The sequence below is a fragment of the Amblyomma americanum genome, chromosome 5 (genome assembly GCF_052857255.1).
Source record: "Amblyomma americanum isolate KBUSLIRL-KWMA chromosome 5, ASM5285725v1, whole genome shotgun sequence".
In the NCBI taxonomy this organism is placed as follows: Eukaryota; Metazoa; Arthropoda; class Arachnida; order Ixodida; family Ixodidae; genus Amblyomma; species Amblyomma americanum.
The window spans coordinates 36,523,866-36,538,102 of NC_135501.1; positions in this window are offsets into that span (position 1 = coordinate 36,523,866).

Genomic DNA, 14,237 nt, shown 5'->3' on the forward strand with positions numbered 1-14,237 from the left:
CAAGCCGTTCGCACATCATTCATTGTTCCTGCTTTCTTCGCAGCCTCACCCGTGGTGACCGCTTTCTGCCTGCCAGCGAGTGGGACCGAGTGGCTGACGTATCATCGGCGGCAGACTGAAGTGCTGGAAGTGCGTGGAGCCCTCTTCCGGTGATCAAGCGCGTCCAACGTTGAACTTCCGCCCGAGCTGCCTACAGAAGACGTCCCTGCAAGAGGCTTCTGCTCAGTTAGGCAGCAGTGCGCAAGCCGTTCGCACATCGTTCATTGTTCCTGCTTTCTTGGCAGCCTCATCCGTGGTGACCGCTTTCTGCCAGCACGCGAGTGGGCCCGAGTGGCTGACGTATCGTCGGCTACAGACGTAAATGTTGGAACTTCGTGTAGCCCTCTTCCTGTGATCAAGCGCGTTCAACGTTGTACTTCTGCCCGAGCAGGCTACAAAAGACGTCCCTGCAAGAGCATTCTCCTCAGTTGGGCAGCAGTGCGCAAGCCGTTCGCACATCGTTCATTGTTCCTGCTTTCTTCGCAGCCACATCCGTGGTGACCGCTTTCTTCCTGCCAGCGAGTGGGACGGAGTGGCTAACGTATCTTCTTCTGCAGACGTAACTGTTGGAATTTCGTGTAGCCCTCTTCCGGTGATCAAGCGCGTTCAACGTTGTACTTCCACCCGAGCTGCCTACAAAAGTCGTCTCTGCAAGAGGCTTCTGCTCAGTTTGGCAGCAGTGCGCAAGCCGTTCGCACATCGTTCATTGTTCCTGCTTTCTTCGCAGCCTCACCCGTGGTGACCGCTTTCTGCCTGCCAGCGAGTGGGACCGAGTGGCTGGCGTATCTTCTTCTGCAGACGTAACTGTTGGAACTTCGTGTAGCCCTCTTCCGTTGATCAAGTGCGTTCAACGTTGTACTTCCGCCCGAGCTGCCTACAAAAGACGTCTCTGCAAGAGGCTTCTGCTCAGTTTGGCAGCAGTGCGCAAGCCGTTCACACATCGTTCATTGTTCCTGCTTTCTTGGCAGCCTCATCCGTGGTTACCGCTTTCTGCCAGCCAGCGAGTGGGACCGAGTGACTGACGTATCTTCTTCTGCAGACGTAACTGTTCGAACTTCATGTAGCCCACTTCCGGTGATCAAGCGCGTTCAACGTTGTACTTTCGCCCGAGCTGCCTACAAAAGACGTCCATGCAAGAGGCTTCTGCTCAGTTTGGCAGCAGTGCGCAAGCCGCTCGCACATCGATCATTGTTCCTGCTTTCTTCGCAGCCTCACCCGTGGTGACCGATTTCTGCCTGCCAGCTAGTGGGACCGAGTGGCTGACGTATCGTCGGCTGCAAACGGAAGTGCTGGAACGGCGTGTAGCCCTCTTCCGGTGGTCAAGCGCGTTCAAAGTTGGACTTCCGGCCGAGCTGCCTACAAAAGTCGTCCATACAAGAGGCTTCTGCTCAGTTTGGCAGCAGTGCGCAAGCCGTTCGCACATCGTTCATTGTTCCTCCTTTCTTCGCAGCCTCATCCGTGGTGACCGCTTTCTGCCTGCCAGCGAGTGGGACCGAGTGGCTGACGTATCGTCGGCTACAGACGTAACTGTTGGAACTTCGTGTAGCCCTCTTCCGGTGATTAAGCGCGTTCAACGTTGTACTTCCGCCCGAGCTGCCTACAAAAGACGTCCCTGCAAGAGGTTTCAGCTCAGTTTGGCAGCTGTGCGCAAGCCGTTCGCACATCGTTCATTGTTCCTGCTTTCTTCGCAGCCTCATCTGTGGTAACCGCTTTCTTCCTGCCAGCGAGTGGGACCGAGTGGCTGACGTATCTTCTTCTGCAGACGTAACTGTTGGAACTTCGTGTAGCCCTCTTCCGGTGATCAAGCGCGTTCAACGTTGTACTTCCGCCAGAGCTGCCTACAAAAGACGTCCCTGCAAGAGGCTTCAGCTCAGTTTGGCAGCAGTGCGCAAGCCGTTCGCACATCGCTCATTGTTCTGCTTTCTTCGTAGCCACATCCGTGGTAACCGCTTTCTTCCTGCCAGCGAGTGGGACCGAGTGGCTGACGTATCTTCTTCTGCAGACGTAACTGTTGGAAGTTCGTGTAGCCCTCTTCCAGTGAACAAGCGCGTTCAACGTTGTACTTCCGCCCGAGCTGCATACAAAAGACGTCTCTGCAAGAGGCTTCTGCTCAGTTTGGCAGCAGTGCGCAAGCCTTTCACACATCGTACATATTCCTGCTTTCTTCACAGCCACATTCGAAGTGACCGCTTTCTTCCTGCCAGCGACTGGGACCGAATGGCTGACGTATCGTCGGCTACAGACGTAACTGCTGGAAGTGCGCGTAGCCCTCTTCCGGTGATCAAGTGCGTTCAACGTTGAACTTCCACCTGAGCTGCCTACAAAAGATGTCCCTGCAAGAGGCTTCTGCTCAGTTTGGCAGCAGTGCGCAAGCCGTTCGCACATCGTTCATTCTTCCTGCTTTCTTCGCAGCCACATCCGTGGTGACCGCTTTCTTCCTGCCAGCGAGTGGGACCGAGTGGCTGACGTATCTCCTTCTAGAGACGTAACTGTTGGAACTTCGTGTAGCCCTCTTCCGGTGATCAAGCGCGTTCAACGTTGTACTTCCGCCCGAGCTGCCTACAAAAGACGTCCCTGCAAGACGCTTCTGCTCAGTTTGGCTGCAGTGCGCAAGCCTTTCGCACATCGTTCATTGTCCCTGCTTTCTTCGCAGCCACATTCGTGGTAAACGCTTTCTTCCTGCCAGCGAGTGGGACCGAATGGCTGACGTATCATCGGCTGGAGACTGAAGTGCTGGAAGTGCGTGGAGCCCTCTTCTGCTGATCAATTGCGTTCAACGTTGAACTTCCCCCTGAGCTGCCTACAAAAGACGTTCCTGCAAGAGGCTTCTGCTCAGTTTGGCAGCAGTGCGCAAGCCGTTCGCACATCGTTCATTGTTCCTGCTTTCTTCGCAGCCTCACCCGTGGTGACCGCTTTCTGCCTGCCAGCGAGTGCGACCGAGTGGCTGACGTATCATCGGCGGCAGACTGAAGTGCTGGAAGTGCGTGGAGCCCTCTTCCGGTGATCAAGCGCGTCCAACGTTGAACTTCCGCCCGAGCTGCCTACAGAAGACGTCCCTGCAAGAGGCTTCTGCTCAGTTAGGCAGCAGTGCGCAAGCCGTTCGCACATCGTTCATTGTTCCTGCTTTCTTGGCAGCCTCATCCGTGGTGACCGCTTTCTTCCTGCCAGCGAGTGGGACGGAGTGGCTAACGTATCTTCTTCAGCAGACGTAACTGTTGGAATTTCGTGTAGCCCTCTTCCGGTGATCAAGCGCGTTCAACGTTGTACTTCCACCCGAGCTGCCTACAAAAGTCGTCTCTGCAAGAGGCTTCTGCTCAGTTTGGCAGCAGTGTGCAAGCCGTTCGCACATCGTTCATTGTTTCTGCTATCTTCGCAGCCACATTCGTGGTGACCGCTGTCTTCCTGCCAGCGAGTGGGACCGAGTGGCTGACGTATCGTCGGATACAGACGTAACTGCTGGAAGTGCGTGTAGCCCTCTTCCGGCGATCAGGTGCGTTCAACGTTGAACTTCCACCTGAGCTGCATACAAAAGATCTCCCTGCAAAAGGCTTCTGCTCAGTTTGGCAGCAGTGCGCAAGCCGTTCGCACATCGTTCATTGTTCCTGCTTTCTTCGCAGCCACATCCGTGGTGACCGCTTTCTTCTTGGCAGCCAGTGGGACCGAGTGAGTTACGTAACTTCGGCTGCAGAGGGAACTGCTGGAATTGTGTGTAGCCCCCTTCCAGTAACAAGCGCGTTCAACGTTGGACTTCCGCCCGAGCTGCCTACAAAAGACGTCCCTGCAAGAGGCTTCTGCTCAGTTTGGCAGCAGTGTGCAAGCCGTTCGCACATCGTTCATTGTTCCTGCTTTCTTCGCAGCCTCATCCGTGGTGACCGCTTTCTTCCTGCCAGCGAAGGGGACCGAGTGGATGACGTATCTTCTTCTGCAGACATAACTGTTGGAACTTCAAGTAGCCCTCTTCCGGTGATCAAGCGCGTTCAACGTTGTACTTCCGCCCGAGCTGCCTACAAAAGACGTCCCTGCAAGAGGCTTCTGCTCAGTTTGGCAGCAGTGCGCAAGCCGTTCGCACATCGTTCATTGTTCCTGCTTTCTTGGCAGCCTCATCCGTGGTGACCGCTTTCTGCCAGACAGCGAGTGGGCCCGAGTGGCTGACGTATCGTCGGCTACAGACGTAAATGTTGGAACTTCGTGTAGCCCTCTTCCTGTGATCAAGTGCGTTCAACGTGTTACTTCCGCCCGAGCTGCCTACAAAAGACGTCCCTGCAAGAGGCTTCTGCTCAGTTTGCCAGCAGTGCCCAAGCCGTTCGCACATCGTTCATTTTTCCTGCTTTCTTCGAAGTCACATCCGTGGTGACCGCTTTCTTCCTGCCAGCGAGTGGGACCGAGTGGCTGACGTATCTTCTTCTGCAGACGTAACTCTTGGAACTTCATGGAGCCATCTTCCGGTGATCAAGCGCGTTCAACGTTGTACTTCCGCCCGAGCTGCCTACAGAAGACGTCCCTGCAATAGGCTTCTGCTCAGTTTGGCAGCAGTGCGCAAGCCGTTCGCACATCGTTCATTGTTCCTGCTTTTCATCGAAACCACATCCGTGGTGACCGCTTTCTTCCTGCCAGCGAGTGGGACCGAGTGGCTGACGTATCTTATTCTGCAGACGTAACTGTTGGAACTTCGTGTAGCCCTCTTCCGGTGATCAAGCGCGTCCAACGTTGCACTTCCGCCCGAGCTGCCTACAAAAGACGTCCCTACAATAGGCTTCTGCTCAGTTTGGCAGCAGAGCGCAAGCCGTTCGCACATCGTTCATTGTTCCTGCTTACTTCGCAACCACATCCGTGGTGACCGCTTTCTTCCTGCCAGCGAGTGGGACCGAGTGGCTGACGTATCTTCTTCTGGAGACGTAACTGTTGGAACTTCGTGTAGCCCTCTTCCAGTGATCAAGCGCGTTCAACGTTGTACTTCCGCCCGAGCTGCCTACAAAAGACGTCCCTGCAAGAGGCTTCAGCTCAGTTTGGCAGCAGTGCGCAAGCCGTTCGCACATCGCTCATTGTTCTGCTTTCTTCGTAGCCACATCCGTGGTAACCGCTTTCTTCCTGCCAGCGAGTGGGACCGAGTGGCTGACGTATCTTCTTCTGCAGACGTAACTGTTGGAAGTTCGTGTAGCCCTCTTCCAGTGAACAAGCGCGTTCAACGTTGTACTTCCGCCCGAGCTGCATACAAAAGACGTCTCTGCAAGAGGCTTCTGCTCAGTTTGGCAGCAGTGCGCAAGCCTTTCACACATCGTACATATTCCTGCTTTCTTCACAGCCACATTCGAGGTGACCGCTTTCTTCCTGCCAGCGACTGGGACCGAATGGCTGACGTATCGTCGGCTACAGACGTAACTGCTGGAAGTGCGCGTAGCCCTCTTCCGGTGATCAAGTGCGTTCAACGTTGAACTTCCACCTGAGCTGCATACAAAAGATGTCCCTGCAAGAGGCTTCTGCTCAGTTTGGCAGCAGTGCGCAAGCCGTTCGCACATCGTTCATTCTTCCTGCTTTCTTCGCAGCCACATCCGTGGTGACCGCTTTCTTCCTGCCAGCGAGTGGGACCGAGTGGCTGACGTATCTCCTTCTATAGACGTAACTGTTGGAACTTCGTGTAGCCCTCTTCCGGTGATCAAGCGCGTTCAACGTTATACTTCCGCCCGAGCTGCCTACAAAAGACGTCCCTGCAAGAGGCTTCTGCTCAGTTTGGCTGCAGTGCGCAAGCCTTTCGCACATCGTTCATTGTCCCTGCTTTCTTCGCAGCCACATTCGTGGTAAACGCTTTCTTCCTGCCAGCGAGTGGGACCGAATGGCTGACGTATCATCGGCTGGAGACTGAAGTGCTGGAAGTGCGTGGAGCCCTCTTCTGCTGATCAAGTGCGTTCAACGTTGAACTTCCCCCTGAGCTGCATACAAAAGACGTCTCTGCAAGAGGCTTCTGCTCAGTTTGGCAGCAGTGCGCAAGCCGTTCGCACATCGTTCATTGTTCCTGCTTTCTTCGCAGCCTCACCCGTGGTGACCGCTTTCTGCCTGCCAGCGAGTGGGACCGAGTGGCTGACGTATCATCGGCGGCAGACTGAAGTGCTGGAAGTGCGTGGAGCCCTCTTCCGGTGATCAAGCGCGTCCAACGTTGAACTTCCGCCCGAGCTGCCTACAGAAGACGTCCCTGCAAGAGGCTTCTGCTCAGTTAGGCAGCAGTGCGCAAGCCGTTCGCACATCGTTCATTGTTCCTGCTTTCTTGGCAGCCTCATCCGTGGTGACCGCTTTCTGCCAGCACGCGAGTGGGCCCGAGTGGCTGACGTATCGTCGGCTACAGACGTAAATGTTGGAACTTCGTGTAGCCCTCTTCCTGTGATCAAGCGCGTTAAACGTTGTACTTCCGCCCGAGCAGGCTACAAAAGACGTCCCTGCAAGAGCCTTCTCCTCAGTTTGGCAGCAGTGCGCAAGCCGTTCGCACATCGTTCATTGTTCCTGCTTTCTTCGCAGCCACATCTGTGGTGACCGCTTTCTTCCTGCCAGCGAGTGGGACGGAGTGGCTAACGTATCTTCTTCTGCAGACGTAACTGTTGGAATTTCGTGTAGCCCTCTTCCGGTGATCAAGCGCGTTCAACGTTGTACTTCCACCCGAGCTGCCTACAAAAGTCGTCTCTGCAAGAGGCTTCTGCTCAGTTTGGCAGCAGTGTGCAAGCCGTTCGCACATCGTTCATTGTTTCTGCTATCTTCGCAGCCACATTCGTGGTGACCGCTTTCTTCCTGCCAGCGCGAGGGACCGAGTGGCTGACGTATCGTCGGCTACAGACGTAACTGCTGGAAGTGCGTGTAGCCCTCTTCCGCTGATCAAGTGCGTTTAACGTTGAACTTCCACCTGAGCTGCCTACAGAAGACGTCCCTGCCAGAGGCTTCTGCTCAGTTTGGCAGCAGTGCGCAAGCCGTTCGCAAATCGTTCATTGTTCCTGCTTTCTTCGCAGCCACATCCGTGGAGACCGCTTTCTTCCTGCCAGCGAGTGGGACCGAGTGGCTGACGTATCTTCTTCTGCAGACGTAACTGTTGGAATTTCGTGTAGCCTTCTTCCGGTGATCAAGCGCGTTCAACGTTGTACTTCCTCCCGAGCTGCCTACAAATGACGTCCCTGCAAGAGGCTTCTGCTCAGTTTGGCAGCAGTGCGCAAGCCGTTCGCACTTCGTTCATTGTTCCTGCTTTTCTCGCAGCCACATCCGTGGTGACCGCTGTCTTCCTGCCAGCGAGTGGGACCGAGTGGCTGACGTATCGTCGGATACAGACGTAACTGCTGGAAGTGCGTGTAGCCCTCTTCCGGCGATCAAGTGCGTTCAACGTTGAACTTCCACCTGAGCTGCATACAAAAGATCTCCCTGCAAAAGGCTTCTGCTCAGTTTGGCAGCAGTGCGCAAGCCGTTCGCACATCGTTCATTGTTCCTGCTTTCTTCGCAGCCACATCCGTGGTGACCGCTTTCTTCTTGGCAGCGAGTGGGACCGAGTGAGTTACGTAACTTCGGCTGCAGAGGGAACTGCTGGAATTGTGTGTAGCCCCCTTCCAGTAACAAGCGCGTTCAACGTTGGACTTCCGCCCGAGCTGCCTACAAAAGACATCCCTGCAAGAGGCTTCTGCTCAGTTTGGCAGCAGTGCGCAAGCCGTTCGCACATCGTTCATTGTTCCTGCTTTCTTCGCAGCCTCATCCGTGGTGACCGCTTTCTTCCTGCCAGCGAAGGGGACCGAGTGGATGACGTATCTTCTTCTGCAGACATAACTGTTGGAACTTCAAGTAGCCCTCTTCCGGTGATCAAGCGCGTTCAACGTTGTACTTCCGCCCGAGCTGCCTACAAAAGACGTCCCTGCAAGAGGCTTCTGCTCAGTTTGGCAGCAGTGCGCAAGCCGTTCGCACATCGTTCATTGTTCCTGCTTTCTTGGCAGCCTCATCCGTGGTGACCGCTTTCTGCCAGACAGCGAGTGGGCCCGAGTGGCTGACGTATCGTCGGCTACAGACGTAAATGTTGGAACTTCGTGTAGCCCTCTTCCTGTGATCAAGTGCGTTCAACGTGTTACTTCCGCCCGAGCTGCCTACAAAAGACGTCCCTGCAAGAGGCTTCTGCTCAGTTTGCCAGCAGTGCCCAAGCCGTTCGCACATCGTTCATTTTTCCTGCTTTCTTCGAAGCCACATCCGTGGTGACCGCTTTCTTCCTGCCAGCGAGTGGGACCGAGTGGCTGACGTATCTTATTCTGCAGACGTAACTGTTGGAACTTCGTGTAGCCCTCTTCCGGTGATCAAGCGCGTACAACGTTGCACTTCCGCCCGAGCTGCCTACAAAAGACGTCCCTACAATAGGCTTCTGCTCAGTTTGGCAGCAGACCGCAAGCCGTTCGCACATCGTTCATTGTTCCTGCTTACTTCGCAACCACATCCGTGGTGACCGCTTTCTTCCTGCCAGCGAGTGGGACCGAGTGGCTGACGTATCTTCTTCTGCAGACGTAACTGTTGGAACTTCGTGTAGCCCTCTTCCAGTGATCAAGCGCGTTCAACGTTGTACTTCCGCCCGAGCTGCCTACAAAAGACGTCCCTGCAAGAGGCTTCAGCTCAGTTTGGCAGCAGTGCGCAAGCCGTTCGCACATCGCTCATTGTTCTGCTTTCTTCGTAGCCACATCCGTGGTAACCGCTTTCTTCCTGCCAGCGAGTGGGACCGAGTGGCTGACGTATCTTCTTCTGCAGACGTAACTGTTGGAAGTTCGTGTAGCCCTCTTCCAGTGATCAAGCGCGTTCAACGTTGTACTTCCGCCCGAGCTGCATACAAAAGACGTCTCTGCAAGAGGCTTCTGCTCAGTTTGGCAGCAGTGCGCAAGCCTTTCACACATCGTACATATTCCTGCTTTGTTCACAGCCACATTCGTGGTGACCGCTTTCTTCCTGCCAGCGACTGGGACCGAATGGCTGACGTATCGTCGGCTACAGATGTAACTGCTGGAAGTGCGCGTAGCCCTCTTCCGGTGATCAAGTGCGTTCAACGTTGAACTTCCACCTGAGCTGCCTACAAAAGATGTCCCTGCAAGAGGCTTCTGCTCAGTTTGGCAGCAGTGCGCAAGCCGTTCGCACATCGTTCATTCTTCCTGCTTTCTTCGCAGCCACATCCGTGGTGACCGCTTTCTTCCTGCCAGCGAGTGAGACCGAGTGGCTGACGTATCTCCATCTAGAGACGTAACTGTTGGAACTTCGTGTAGCCCTCTTCCGGTGATCAAGCGCGTTCAACGTTGTACTTCCGCCCGAGCTGCCTACAAAAGACGTCCCTGCAAGAGGCTTCTGCTCAGTTTGGGCACAGTGCGCAAGCCGTTCGCACATCGTTCATTGTCCCTGCTTTCTTCGCAGCCACATTCGTGGTAAACGCTTTTTTCCTGCCAGCGAGTGGGACCGAATGGCTGACGTATCATCGGCTGCAGACTGAAGTGCTTGAAGTGCGTGGAGCCCTCTTCCGGTGATCAAGTGCGTTCAACGTTGAACTTGTGCCCGAGCTGCCTACAGAAGACGTCCCTGCAAGAGGCTTCTGCTCAGTTAGGCAGCAGTGAGCAAGCCGTTCGCACATCGTTCATTGTTCCTGCTTTCTTGGCAGCCTCATCCGTGGTGACCGCTTTCTGCCAGCACGCGAGTGGGCCCGAGTGGCTGACGTATCGTCGGCTACAGACGTAAATGTTGGAACTTCGTGTAGCCCTCTTCCTGTGATAAAGCGCGTTCAACGTTGTACTTCCGCCCGAGCAGGCTACAAAAGACGTCCCTGCAAGAGCCTTCTCCTCAGTTTGGCAGCAGTGCGCAAGCCGTTCGCACATCGTTCATTGTTCCTGCTTTCTTCGCAGCCACATCCGTGGTGACCGCTTTCTTCCTGCCAGCGAGTGGGACGGAGTGGCTAACGTATCTTCTTCTGCAGACGTAACTGTTGGAATTTCGTGTAGCCCTCTTCCGGTGATCAAGCGCGTTCAACGTTGTACTTCCACCCGAGCTGCCTACAAAAGTCGTCTCTGCAAGAGGCTTCTGCTCAGTTTGGCAGCAGTGTGCAAGCCGTTCGCACATCGTTCATTGTTTCTGCTATCTTCGCAGCCACATTCGTGGTGACCGCTTTCTTCCTGCCAGCGCGTGGGACCGAGTGGCTGACGTATCGTCGGCTACAGACGTAACTGCTGGAAGTGCGTGTAGCCCTCTTCCGCTGATCAAGTGCGTTTAACGTTGAACTTCCACCTGAGCTGCCTACAGAAGACGTCCCTGCCAGAGGCTTCTGCTCAGTTTGGCAGCAGTGCGCAAGCCGTTCGCAAATCGTTCATTGTTCCTGCTTTCTTCGCAGCCACATCCGTGGAGACCGCTTTCTTCCTGCCAGCGAGTGGGACCGAGTGGCTGACGTATCTTCTTCTGCAGACGTAACTGTTGGAATTTCGTGTAGCCTTCTTCCTGTGATCAAGCGCGTTCAACGTTGTACTTCCTCCCGAGCTGCCTACAAATGACGTCCCTGCAAGAGGCTTCTGCTCAGTTTGGCAGCAGTGCGCAAGCCGTTCGCACTTCGTCCATTGTTCCTGCTTTTCTCGCAGCCACATCCGTGGTGACCGCTGTCTTCCTGCCAGAGAGTGGGACCGAGTGGCTGACGTATCGTCGGATACAGACGTAACTGCTGGAAGTGCGTGTAGCCCTCTTCCGGTGATCAAGTGCGTTCAACGTTGAACTTCCACCTGAGCTGCCTACAAAAGATGTCCCTGCAAAAGGCTTCTGCTCAGTTTGGCAGCAGTGTGCAAGCCGTTCGCACATCGTTCATTGTTCCTGCTTTCTTCGCAGCCACATCCGTCGTGACCGCTTTCTTCCTGCCAACGATTAGGACTGAGTGGCTGACGTATCGTCGGCTACAGACGTAACTGCTGGAAGTGCGTGTAGCCCTCTTCCGGCGATCAAGTGCGTTCAACGTTGAACTTCCACCTGAGCTGCATACAAAAGATCACCCTGCAAAAGGCTTCTGCTCAGTTTGGAAGCAGTGCGCAAGCCGTTCGCACATCGTTCATTGTTCCTGCTTTCTTCGCAGCCACATCCGTGGTGACCGCTTTCTTCTTGGCAGCGAGTGGGACCGAGTGAGTGACGTATCTTCGGCTGCAGAGGGAACTGCTGGAATTGAGTGTAGCCCCCTTCCGGTAACAAGCGCGTTCAACGTTGGACTTCCGCCCGAGCTGCCTACAAAAGACGGGTCTGCAAGGGGCTTCTGCTCAGTTTGGCAGCAGTGCGCAAGCCGTTCGCACATCGTTCATTGTTCCTGCTTTCTTCGCAGCCTCATCCGTGGTGACCGCTTTCTTCCTGCCAGCGAAGGGTACCGAGTGGATGACGTATCTTCTTCTGCAGACGTAACTGTTGGAACTTCAAGTAGCCCTCTTCCGGTGATCAAGCGCGTTCAACGTTGTACTTCCGCCCGAGCTGCCTACAAAAGACGTCCCTGCAAGAGGCTTCTGCTCAGTTTGGCAGCAGTGCGCAAGCCGTTCGCACATCGTTCATTGTTCCTGCTTTCTTGGCAGCCTCATCCGTGGTGACCGCTTTCTGCCAGACAGCGAGTGGGCCCGAGTGGCTGACGTATCGTCGGCTACAGACGTAAATGTTGGAACTTCGTGTAGCCCTCTTCCTGTGATCAAGTGCATTCAACGTGTTACTTCCGCCCGAGCTGCCTACAAAAGACGTCCCTGCAAGAGGCTTCTGCTCAGTTTGCCAGCAGTGCCCAAGCCGTTCGCACATCGTTCATTGTTCCTGCTTTCTTCGAAGCCACATCCGTGGTGACCGGTTTCTTCCTGCCAGCGAGTGGGACCGAGTGGCTGACGTATCTTCTTCTGAAGACGTAACTCTTGGAACTTCATGGAGCCATCTTCCTGTGATCAAGCGCGTTCAACGTTGTACTTCCGCCCGAGCTGCCTACAGAAGACATCCCTCAAGAGGCTTCTGCTCAGTTTGGCAGCAGTGCGCAAGCCGTTCGCACATCGTTCATTGTTCCTGCTTTTCATCGAAACCACATCCGTGGTGACCGCTTTCTTCCTGCCAGCGAGTGGGACCGAGTGGCTGACGTATCTTATTCTGCAGACGTAACTGTTGGAACTTCGTGTAGCCCTCTTCCGGTGATCAAGCGCGTCCAACGTTGCACTTCCGCCCGAGCTGCCTACAAAAGACGTCCCTGCAATAGGCTTCTGCTCAGTTTGGCAGCAGAGCGCAAGCCGTTCGCACATCGTTCATTGTTCCTGCTTACTTCGCAACCACATCCGTGGTGACCGCTTTCTTCCTGCCAGCGAGTGGGACCGAGTGGCTGACGTATCTTCTTCTGCAGACGTAACTGCTGGAAGTGCGTGTACCCTCTTCCGGTGATCAAGTGCGTTCAACGTTGAACTTCCACCTGAGCTGCCTACAAAAGATGTCCCTGCAAAAGGCTTCGGCTCAGTTTGGCAGCAGTGCGCAAGCCGTTCGCACATCGTTCATTGTTCCTGCTTTCTTCGCAGCCACATCCGTGGTGACCGCTTTCTTCTTGACACCGAGTGGGACCGAGTGGCTGACGTATCTCCGGCTGCACAGGGAACTGCTTCAATTGTGTGTAGCCCTCTTCCGGTAACAAGCGCGTTCAACGTTGGACTTCCGCCCGAGTTGCCTACAAAAGACGTCCCTGCAAGAGGCTTCTGCTCAGTTTGGCAGCAGTGCGCGAGCCGTTCGCACATCGTTCATTGTTCCTCCTTTCTTCGCAGCCTCATCCGTGGTGACCGCTTTCTTCCTGCCAGCGAGTGGGACAGAGTGGCAAACGTATCTTCGGCTTCAGAGGGAACTGCTGGAATTGTGTGTAGCCCTCTTCCGGTGATCAAGTGCGTTCAACGTTGAACTTCCGCCCAAGCTGCCTACAAAAGACGTCCCTGCAAGAGGCTTTTGCACAGTTTGACAGCAGTGCGCAAGCCGCTCGCACATCGTTCATTGTTCCTGCTTTCTTCCCAGCCTCACCCGTGGTGACCGCTTTCTGCCTGCCAGCCAGTGGGACCGAGTGGCTGACGGATCGTCGGCTGCAGACCGAAGTGCTGGAACTGCGTGTAGCCCTCTTCCTGTGGTCAAGCGCGTTCAACGTTGGACTTCCGCCCGAGCTGCCTACAGAAGTCATCCCTACAAGAGGCTTTTGCTCAGTTTGGCAGCAGTGCGCAAGCCGTTCGCACACCGTTCATTGTTCCTGCTTTCTTCGCAGCTTCATCTGTGGTGACCGCTTTCTTCCTGCCAGGGAGTGGGACCGAGTGGCTGACGCATCTCCTTCTGCAGACGTAACTGTCGGAACTTCGTGTAGCCCTCTTCCGGTGATCAAGCGCGTTCAACGTTGTACTTCCGCCCGAGCTGCCTACAAAATATGTCCCTGCAAGAGGCTTCTGCTCAGTTTGGCAGAAGTGCGCAAGCTGTTGGCACATCGTTCATTGTTCCTGCTTTCTTCGCAGCCACATCCGTGGTGACCGCTGTCTGCCTGCCAGCGAGTGGTACCGAGTGGATGACGTATCGTCGGCTACAGACGTACCTGCTGGAAGTGCGTGTAGCCCTCTTCCGGTGATCAAGTGCTTTCAACGTTGAACTTCTACATGAGCGGCCTACAAAATATGTCCCTGCAAGAGGCTTCTGCTCAGTTTGGTAGCAGTGCGCCAGCCGTTCGCACATCGTTCATTGTTCCTGCTTTCTTCGCAGCCACATCCGTGGTGACCGCTTTCTTCCTGCCAACGAGTGGGACCGAGTGGCTGAAGTATCTTCTTCTGCAGACGTAACTGTTGGAACTTCGTGTATCCCTCTTCCGGTGATCAAGCGCGTTCAACGTTGTACTTCCGCCAGAGCTGCCTACAAAAGACGTCCCTGCAAGAGGTTTCTGCTCAGTTTGGGAGCAGTGCACAAGCCGTTGGCACATCGTTCATTGTTCCAGCTTCCTTCGCAGCCACATCCGTGGTGTCCGCTTTCTTCCTGCCAGCGAGTGGGACCGAGTGGCTGACGTATCTTCTTCTGCAGACGTAACTGTTGGAACTTCGTGCAGCCCTCTTCCGTTGATCAAGCGTGTTCAACGTTGTACTTCCGCCCGAGCTGCCTACAAAAGACGTCCCTGCAAGAGGCTTCTGCTCAGTTTGGCAGCAGTGCGCAAGCCGTTCGCACATCGTTCATTGTTC